Genomic DNA, 10000 nt, shown 5'->3' on the forward strand with positions numbered 1-10000 from the left:
TTGTCATTGATTTCCTAAAACTACTAAATATTACCAGAAGACAGACCTACTGACCCATACTCGTAAATATTGTTCCACTCGTAATGTTACACACACACACACACACACACACACACACACACACACACACACACACACACACACACACACACACACACACACACACACACACACACACACACACACACACACACACACACAACATTAATACAAATAGATGCGCTGCAACAAAGCAACAGAGATTGAGATGCTCATTCTTACAGAGCATTATAGTGAACATGTGAGGCAGAGATAAACAGACAGACGCAGACAGACAGATTGATTTAAAACACTTAGTAACATGTACTTGTTATAAGCAATTCTAAGTGACCATTACTTTCCCGTTCATTCCCATTCATTGAAGCATTTCAGTGTTGAGGACGCAAAGGTAGTGTAAGTGTTGAGGCAGCGGTGGTAGTGGCCCCTTGACCTCGCAGCGAGGCAGGAAGGGGAGGCGAGGGACACCAGCAGTGACTGGCCTGAAGGCGCCTTGCGTCCCGCCTCCTCTGTGCGACCCTCTCCCTTGATTGCCTTCATGCATCAATCGCAGCATGACTTGTGCTCCTCCTCTTCAGTCTCACTTAACTACCACCTTCATATTCTAGACACCGCTGAATGTTGGCAAGCTTTACATTTATTATTTTTGCTTCTTTTTATTTTCTTATTTGATCTTGTTATATATGTAATGGTGTTTGTTCGTTTTATTTTGTTGCAGCTGTTGTGCATATTTAACATTCTCAGCGTTTGAAGTGTGTTCTGTTTTCAGTGTTGTTTTCCATGTATCCATGTGTTCTTGCTTGGAGGAATTTGACACGTTTTATTTATGACATTTCGTGTTTTTGTTCAGTATTTATTCTTTCCTCTTTTGTTCATGTGTATGTTGTTAACTCATGCAGTAAATGATTTCTGGTGGTTCTGTTTATGATGCTTCATTTTTAGCTCTTTTTAGAATAGTGAAGCTGCATCACTTTTTTTATGTGGATGTTTTGATATTTTCAGGAAAGGATGGCAGGTGGTGCCGCGGTGAACACCTCCCAACATATGCAGGAGGAAAGTGAGTACCTGCTTCATTACATCATGTGCCCTCTATTTTGGAATTTTTTTTTTTTTTCATTTCAACGGAAACCTGTTGCCTGCCTTTCTCCTGTCAGCTTCCCACGAATCTGTGAAGGAAAGAAAGGATGTGCTTCCATGGTATCGTGTCAGTAGTGTTATCCATTGAAGGATTAGTTTAAACCTTTTTCCAATGCGTTGTTTTTGTCTCCCATGTTTCTGCCTTCCTAGGGTATATATGTGAAAGAAGACAGAATGTAAATTTAGTCTATAATGTTCATTGCAACATATTGCAGGGAAAAAAGTCCTTTGAGGATTAACCGAGAATTCTTTTTCAAAACTATAATTTTTTGTATTCCAGTCTTCGTGTGCTTATTTTAATGTATGCATAGAGAAAAGAAGGATACGAAATCATATATTTTCTATAATGGTGTCATCTTTTTGGTATAAATATTTACTTAGAGATTCAATTGAAACCTAACAATTAGCTGTCATTTTTGCGTTGGTTTTATTATATATATATATATATATATATATATATATATATATATATATATATATATATATATATATATATATATATATATATATATATATTTATATATATATATATTTCTTTTTTTTTTTTTTTTTTTTTTTTTTTTGTATGTACGTATATATATGAGTGAAGAAAGGAAAGATGCAATTACAAAAAAATTTCCACAATTAATGGGAATATTCACTTGAGGTCTTTTTTAGGTAACAAATATCAGATCTTCTAGTTTATATGTCTATTTATCCTTTGTGTGTTTTACTGTTATGTAGATTAATACTATTTTGCACGTTATGATAAAGTGTCCTTGGAAACTATTACTGTAACCACATTTCATTTAGTGTGAATTGGGGTTTCTACGTAAAAAAAAAAAAAAAAAAAAAAAAACTCTCCTTCTATAGAGAAATGATATTTATATTTTCTTTGTTCAATTGGTATTGATATTATTTTTAACTCTGATTTTCCCGGGAAGCGTTACCACCATGATATTTGTGACCTAACCTAAGGTAACTTTTTAGCGTCATAACCTTTGTTGCAGCTTTATTCAAGTAAAATCAAAGAGAGGAAAGCTTGTATAGTTCTGTGAAGTGTTCTTATTTGTCTCTGTGTGTGTTGATTGTCGCCTTGAAAAGTCAAGGTGACGTGGGGCCTTGATGACTAGAGCCGGCCCACACTATTTGTCTCCCTTTTTTTAGAGGCTCGTCGTTGTAGATTTCTGAAAATATTAGTTTTCCTCACGTTTTTTATTTTCCTTGTCAGCGAATGAAAGATAATTTATGATTTTCTTAATCATTTAGTAACGTATTTAATATCTTTGGAGGGATCATTCCCGTAGCGGAGCGAGGGGGCTCTATTTTTGTTAGCGCACATCTGTACACCCCACCGCTCCCGCCTGGCCCTGGAGGGCACAACGATGATTTGGCCAGGAGCACCTTTTGATGTCCATCGTATATAAAAGTTTCGATTTCATTTTCGGAAACACTTCTTGGTAACTTTTGAAGGCGTATCTTTGTTATTTTATTTAATTTCTTCGTCAGACTCACCTTTTTTTGCTGTATTTTGCATATTTCGATTTATCGGCATGTGGGCGAAGGTTTCTGCCTCGCAACTCGCACAACTATCGCCTCATCACTACAGATCGAGCTCGAGCGCACAAAATGTGCCAATTATTTGCCATAACTCACTTCATATACGGGAAAGGGTTGTGTGAAGAAGGTGTTGTGAGGAGTAAACATAGGAGAAATTAGTTAAATCTAGAAAGGTAGCTAGCTCAGGGAAGATGAGAAATAGCTGAAGTATTTACCACACAAAATGTAGCAGTATTTTGAATAAAATAGACTTGCTTAGAAGAATAGTGTGTGTAGAGAAATTTGCTATCATTGCTTTAACTGAAACTTGGTTAGATATGTGAGGAAAATTATTTAATCCAGAGGTCAAGATAGATGGTTATACATTGTTCTATAAAGATAGGGAAAACAGGAGAGGAGGAGGCGTCGCGTTATACGTTAGGGACACATTACAGTGTTGTATTAAGAGTAGATTTAAAACAGATAGGAAAGCAGTAGTAGTACAGCAATAGGTACAGTAGTGGGAGTAGTGTACAGATCACCGACCAGTACAAAGGAAATTAACACCTCACTAGTGGCAGGTAATAAATAGAGCAGGCAGGTACAGTCAGGTATGTGTGGTAGGAGATTTTAATTTTAGGAATATCGACTGGAGTCTGATGGTGGGTAAGAAGGAAGCAGAATTTTTTAAGGTAATTGAGGATAATTTTTTTAAAACAGGTAGTCGTAGAACCCACAAGGGGGAATAATATTTCTAGATTTAATTCTTACTAACAGGGGAGGAAGCAGTCACGTAGGTAGAGGTTGAAGGACAGCTAGGTAACATTGACCATAGGGAAATTAGGTACAATTTAAAATGGGAAGAAACTTTTAGAAGCAAAAACACTAGTAAAATACTTGACTTTAGGAGAGCAGAATTTGAGGAATTAAAAAGGTACCTCCAAGGAGTTGACTGGCAAACGGATGCAGGGTGAGGTCAGGTCCGGGACGGAGTTGAGAGAGATAAGGCAAGATGTGAGAGGTGAGGTGAGGTGTGAGGGTGTAGGACAAGAGGAGGTAAGATGTGTTCCGAAGGGGCGGAGGAGAGAGGGAGGGGTATATGGGTGTGAGTATGGTGGAATGTCAGGTCATGCTGAAATGAGAGAAGTGAGGTCGAGGCGAGTAGGTGAGCGAGTAGAGAGGATGGTAGGGGCCGAGATGAGGGAATTAGGTGAAGTAAATGTAGATGAATTGTATAAATATTTCGTAGATAAAGTTCATACAGGTCAGTTAGCATATATCCCGTATAGGGCAATAAGATCACAGAAAAATTATCCTAAATGGATGACTGCTAGATTAAAACATTATATAGGGTGGAAGAGAAGTATATATAGGACATTAAGGGCAGGTGAAGAAGTTTTAAGGTCACAATATAATGAATTAGTTAGAACAGTCATGAAGTTAACGAGGAAAGCTAAGGGCAATTATGAATTAAGTGTAGCCAGCCATGTGAAGACGGACCCCAAGGGATTTTATCAGGAATAGAGGACGAAGAATAAAGATACTATAGGTCCATTAAAGGCAGCAGATGGGGAACTGGTTAGTTCTGGGGAAGGAGATTAGTAAAATTCTGAATGAGTATTTTTCATCTGTCTTCACCCAGGAAAACATGCAGGATATGCCAGATAGTGAACAGATGTTTAGAGCAGATGAGAATGAGAAGCTGACAGATATTTCCATAAGTAGAGAGATAGTGGAACAGGAGATAGATAGGCTAAAAAAAGTTCAAAACACCAGGACCAGATAAAATATATCCCAGAGTACTTAAGGAATGCAAAGAGGTTATTAGTGAGCTGTTAGTCTCTGTCTTTAGGAAATCACTTGAGTCAGGTGAGGTACCAGTAATGTGGAAGCAGGCTAATGTAGTACCCATCTTTAAGAAAGGAGATAAAACTTTACCGTCTAACTATAGATCTGTCAGCTTAAATTCAGTTATAGGTAAAATATTAGAGTTAATAAGAGCGAGGAGCATTAGGGAACATTTAGACAAACATAACTTGATAAATTAATCACAGCATGGCTTCACGAAGGGGAAGTCTTGCATGACAAACTTTGTTAAGTTTTTACAGTAAAGTGTACGAGGCAGTAGATAATGGTGATAGTTATGATATCTTGTATCTGGACTTTAGTAAAGCATTTGACAAGGTACCCCATGAAAGGCTACTGAGAAAGGTTAGGGCACACGGGATAGATGGGAAGGTGTTAGGCTGGATAGGGTCATGGCTTAGCGACAGGCGAGAAAGAGGTTGTAATAAACGGCTCGAAATCCGAGTGATGTCATGTAATCAGTGGGGTGCCATAGGGATCAGTATAAGGGACATTGTTATTTCTAATATATATCAATGCCTTGGTTAGTGGAATTAGTAGTGATGTTAGTAAATTTGCGGATGACACAAAGATAGATTAATGAGATCAGAAACGGGTGCCTTCGCCTTGCAGGCAGATTTTAGGATGAATGAATGGACGGACATATGGCAAAATGCAATTTAATATCAATAAATGTAAAGTACTTAGCGTAGGTAGAGGAAACCCACACAGTAGGTACACATTAAACGAACAATCTCTGGTAGTTACAGGGTACGAGAAAGATTTAGCAGTTATAGTTAGCTGTGAACTCCGTCTAGGAAAACAATGCATAGAGGCTAGAAACAGGATAAATAGGGGTACTAGGATTAATTTTTAGGAGTGTTAAAAGTAGAAGGCCGGAAGTAATTATTAATGATATTCTTGGCGCTGGTCAGACCTCATCTAGACTACGTTGTGCAATTCTGGTCTCCACATTACAGGAAAGATATAGGTGTATTAGAATCAGTACAGAGGAGAATGACAGAAAGGATACAGGGGATGAGGAGTATTCCTTACGAGGCGAGATTGAAGTCATTAAATTTACATTCTTTACAGAGACGTAGGTTAAGAGGGGACGTGATAGAAGTCTTTAAGTTCCCTTTCAGTAGTCCAGGAGTCAAGCAATATTTTCATTCTTTCATCCCTTTCATTGGTAAACTCTGGAATTCTCTGCCTGTTTCTGTTTTTTCCCCTTCCTGTGACTAGTTGTTTTAAGAGTATTGAGGCACTTCCAGAAACATATTTAGATTTTTTATTGACTTTTAATTTTTTATCTTTTTTTTTTTTGTCTGTATGTATGGAAGCGGCAACTGAAAAGATTTTTTTTTCTTCTCTGTTTGCCATTCGCCAAGAAGATATGAGAGCGTGAGTATAAATAATGGCTATATGGAAATGTAAGAATACCATTTTATACTGACTCTAAATTAAACATGTATTGCATTGTTTACTCCAGTTTACTCAAGTTGATCCGTCCGATGTCTTTTGCATCTAAATGATTTTTGTGTTCAGCTATTTGAATTTTTATTTCCAAATGCAGCTCCATGTTTTTAAGAAGCACAGAGGGTTGGAGAAAGACAAATCTTTCCTGAGTCTTAATAGGTGAATGTTAATAACAGTAGTAGTAGCAATAGTAGTAGTAGTAGTAGTACTACTACTACTACTACTACTACTACTACTACTACTACTACTACTACTACTACTACTACTACTACTACTACTACTACTATTACTACTACTACTACTACTACTACTACTTGTAGTAGTAGTAGTAGTAGTAGTACTACTACTACTACTACTACTACTACTACTACTACTACTACTACTACTACTACTACTACTACTAGTAGTAGTAGTAGTAGTAGTAGTAGTTGTTGTTGTTTTTGTTGTTGTTGTCCTTGTTGTTGTAGTAAAGAGCAGGATTATTATCTGGAGTGACACCAATTCAGTTTTTGTATAATTTGTATTTTCTTACTATTATTCCACACTTTGTCAATCCATGCAAGGAAAAAAAAAGAAAAGAAAAAAAAGAAAACGTATATTAAAAAAGTGAGAGGGCAAGACCAGCAAGTGAAACACGCCCTGCCTTCTCCATAGACTTGACGTGTTTACTGCCGCGCTTCCTGCCTGATAATTATACAGTCTTACGCTGGAGGCGCTTAATGTGGTCCATTTCTATGAAAGAATTTACTTTTTGCCATGAATCTCTCTCTCTCTCTCTCTCTCTCTCTCTCTCTCTCTTCTCTCTCTCTCTCTCTTCTCCTCTCTCTCTCTCTCTCTCTCCTCTCTCTCTCTCTCTCTCTCTCTCTCTCTCTCTGTCTCCTCTCTCTCTCTCTCTCTCTCTCTTTCTCAGCTCGAATTATGATTTCACTGAGTGGTTTAAGAACATATTCACATGTTATTCATGAGCCATCACATCCAGCAGCAGGCCGGAGGAGGACGAGGAGAAGGAGGAGGAGGAGGAGGAGGAGGAGGAGGAGGAGGAGGAGGAGGAGGAGGAGGAGGAGGAAAGAACACAAAGGAATACAAAGGAATGCAACGGAAGACCAAACCTTGAGTTACTGACGAGGCTGTTTGGATAATTATTCTACATTAATTATTATTGGGAGATACAGGATAGTACAGAAGGTTCCTCCCCACCAATCTCTCCAGCAGAAGCTGACAAGATACAGGAATTGATACCACGTGGTATAGAAAAACCACATAGAACCTCAGAGAATAGTGAGGGAAAGAGTTGTGGTCTGTCTACTCGTACTTTTGTTTGTGAGGGAGAGTGTAACTGCATGATAGTTGTGTGGTGTGGTGTGTGCGTAGCGCAGGTGAAGGCACAGTTTGGGTTGTTGAGGGGTGGTGCAGAATCCTTGCGTTGCGCTTTCCAGGGAGGCGGCAGTCAATCAGGCCACAGCTTCGGTCACTGTGTTTGTGTACCTTTCCCTTTAGGGCTGGATTCACAGGTTATCGCCTGCAACTTTGACCTCTAGTACTTAAAATCACAAAGTTGATCAATAACAGGATAAATGCGGACTAAGAAAATGAGGATTACAACATGTGATTACATAGGATAACCAAAACAAACACTCCCTCAGGTCTTTACATATCGCTTTGGAATTAATTTAGATTAACTACCCTTTAGTAAAGTAAGCTAGAGCAGTGTATGACTGCCAAACCGACACGCCCTCGTGCTTGTGCTGGCGTGGGAAAACCATCGCGCTGTGTGGGAAAAACTGGCTGCGTTTTGATTGGAAAGAATGAAGTGAGATTCTATTATTATTCCTATGCAGAAAAAAGGAGGAGGAGGAGGAGGAGGAGGAGGATAATAACAGCATTAATAAAAGCATCCACTTCAAACACCCCTTTGTCTGTGCCTTTGGACGCACAAATTACCTCAGAATGTTACGTCATAATGAATAAGACAAGTGAAGAAGCTTACTTCCTTTTGAATACCGTCTTTTCGGAAATGTTGATTTTTTTTTCTATTTTGTGCAAAAGACAAAAAAAAAAAATACAATTTTTAGTAGAGTGAAAAAAAATCTACAATTCACCCTAAGAAGGAGGAACAGAAAAATTACGAACTATACCACCACAACCACCACCACTTCTAATACTACTACTACTACTACTACCACCACTACCACCACACTTCACTCTCAACTTCTCCCATTTTCAAGAATTCCTCTCTTCTCTTCCCTCGCTCCACCATCCTTCATCCTCTCTCCCTTACGTTCCATCCTTCCTTTCGCCGACATAATGCTTGCAACAGACGCCCCTCCTCTTCCTCCCCCTCCTCCTCCAGTCCCGTAGCATTAGCAGGGCCTTGTCTCCCCTTATAAGCAGGGATGCTTAGTGGAACATGTCGAAATAGCGTTGCCTAGCCGCCGCCGAGTATAGGAGTGTATTGAGGGTGCATTATCTCGGTACAGTGGCGGTGAGCGGGGAGATGGGTCGGTGAGTATGTTCAGGCGCAGATAGAGAAATGTGTTATTGGTCTGACGAATTGATTAATGAATAGGTATCTGGTTGAACAGGTAGATTTACAGATAGATGGCTGGATGGGTAAATGGTTAAATAGATCGACTGGCTGATAAATAGATTGATATATAGATGGACAGATGGATGGATAGATAGATTGATAGATACATGAATAAATGAATAGGTATATAAGTAGATATAAATATATATAGATGGGAAGATAGACAGTTCAGTAAGTAGAAAATAGATTAGATAAATAGACAGATAGACAGATAGACAGGGGTAATAGTACATAGGTGGGAAAATATGTTGATAAATTCCCGTTGATTGATAAGAAGGTGGAAGTATTAGATAGGGAGAGATATACAGATAAAACATCGACGAATGGGTAGGTAAGTGAAGAAACACAGGATGGTTGAAGAGCAATATACATAAACAAATAAGAAGAAAGTGGAAGTGTAAGCGATGAATCAGATAAAGAGAGAAATTAGCTGTATATTGATGGACAGAACATATAGAAATGCAACTGTAAATCATGGTAAACAAACTAAGATAAATAAAGGTATGTACTATGTTAGAAGGAAATGACATTAGAGAGTCAGCCAGCACATCAGACATTCAGAAAGCAGGACAGACAAAGACACATAGACACACTGACTGATGGGTGCATATGCCAAATGAAATAGTAAACAAACATTCATATATAGAATCATTACAAATAGACAAATATCAGAAACTTTGCGGCAGACAGACTGAATTTCGCATAACGAAAATATTTGTATGTTCATGTTTGGTAACTTACACACGAGCAATGGATAAAAAAAGAGAGATTTTACATATAAACCTAGAGAAACAAAGGAAAGCAAAACATTATAAAACAAAAAAGACACATAAAAAAAATGATTCTTCCTGTGAATCAAGTTGCAGACAGAGGCGCCCCCATACACACACACACACACACACACACACACACACACACACACACACACACACACACACACACACACACACACACACACACACACACACACACACACACACACTTTCCTGTCGCCAAAAATACACACAATTCTCCTGCTACTCTATGAATTACCTTACTAGAAATTAAAAATGCATATTATAAATTTTGTATATTGTTGTGTGGATCACTGGAATTGTGTTGAGAGAGAGAGAGAGAGAGAGAGAGAGAGAGAGAGAGAGAGAGAGAGAGAGAGAGAGAGAGAGAGAGAGAGAGAGAGAGAGAGAGAGAACACAAACATAAAATCGGAGAGAATGAAAAAGAAAGTTTAAAGTAAAAAAGAATGAAAAAAAAAAAGCTTCAAACGTATAGACAAGTAAATGTATATACATGCTGACACACACACACACACACACACACACACACACACACACACACACACACACACACACACACACACACACACACACACACACACACACACACACACACACACACACA

The 10000-nt window shown here is 38.4% G+C and overlaps 1 protein-coding gene across 5 annotated transcripts in view; it reads left to right on the plus strand.

Moving 5' to 3' along the window:
• Window positions 1-10000, plus strand: part of LOC135102190 (uncharacterized) — a 59270-nt gene that overhangs the window by 32100 nt on the left and 17170 nt on the right. Inside the window, exon 1 of one of the 5 annotated variants that reach the window (XM_064007014.1) lies at window positions 1078-1093. The exons of the other annotated variants lie outside the window; for them this stretch is intronic. The gene's annotated coding sequence lies outside the window, so the exon portion shown is untranslated. Of the gene's footprint in view, window positions 1-1077; window positions 1094-10000 lie in introns of those variants that run through there. 5 annotated transcript variants of the gene reach the window in all.

This window comes from Scylla paramamosain, chromosome 7 (assembly GCF_035594125.1).
Source record: "Scylla paramamosain isolate STU-SP2022 chromosome 7, ASM3559412v1, whole genome shotgun sequence".
NCBI lineage: Eukaryota > Metazoa > Arthropoda > Malacostraca > Decapoda > Portunidae > Scylla > Scylla paramamosain.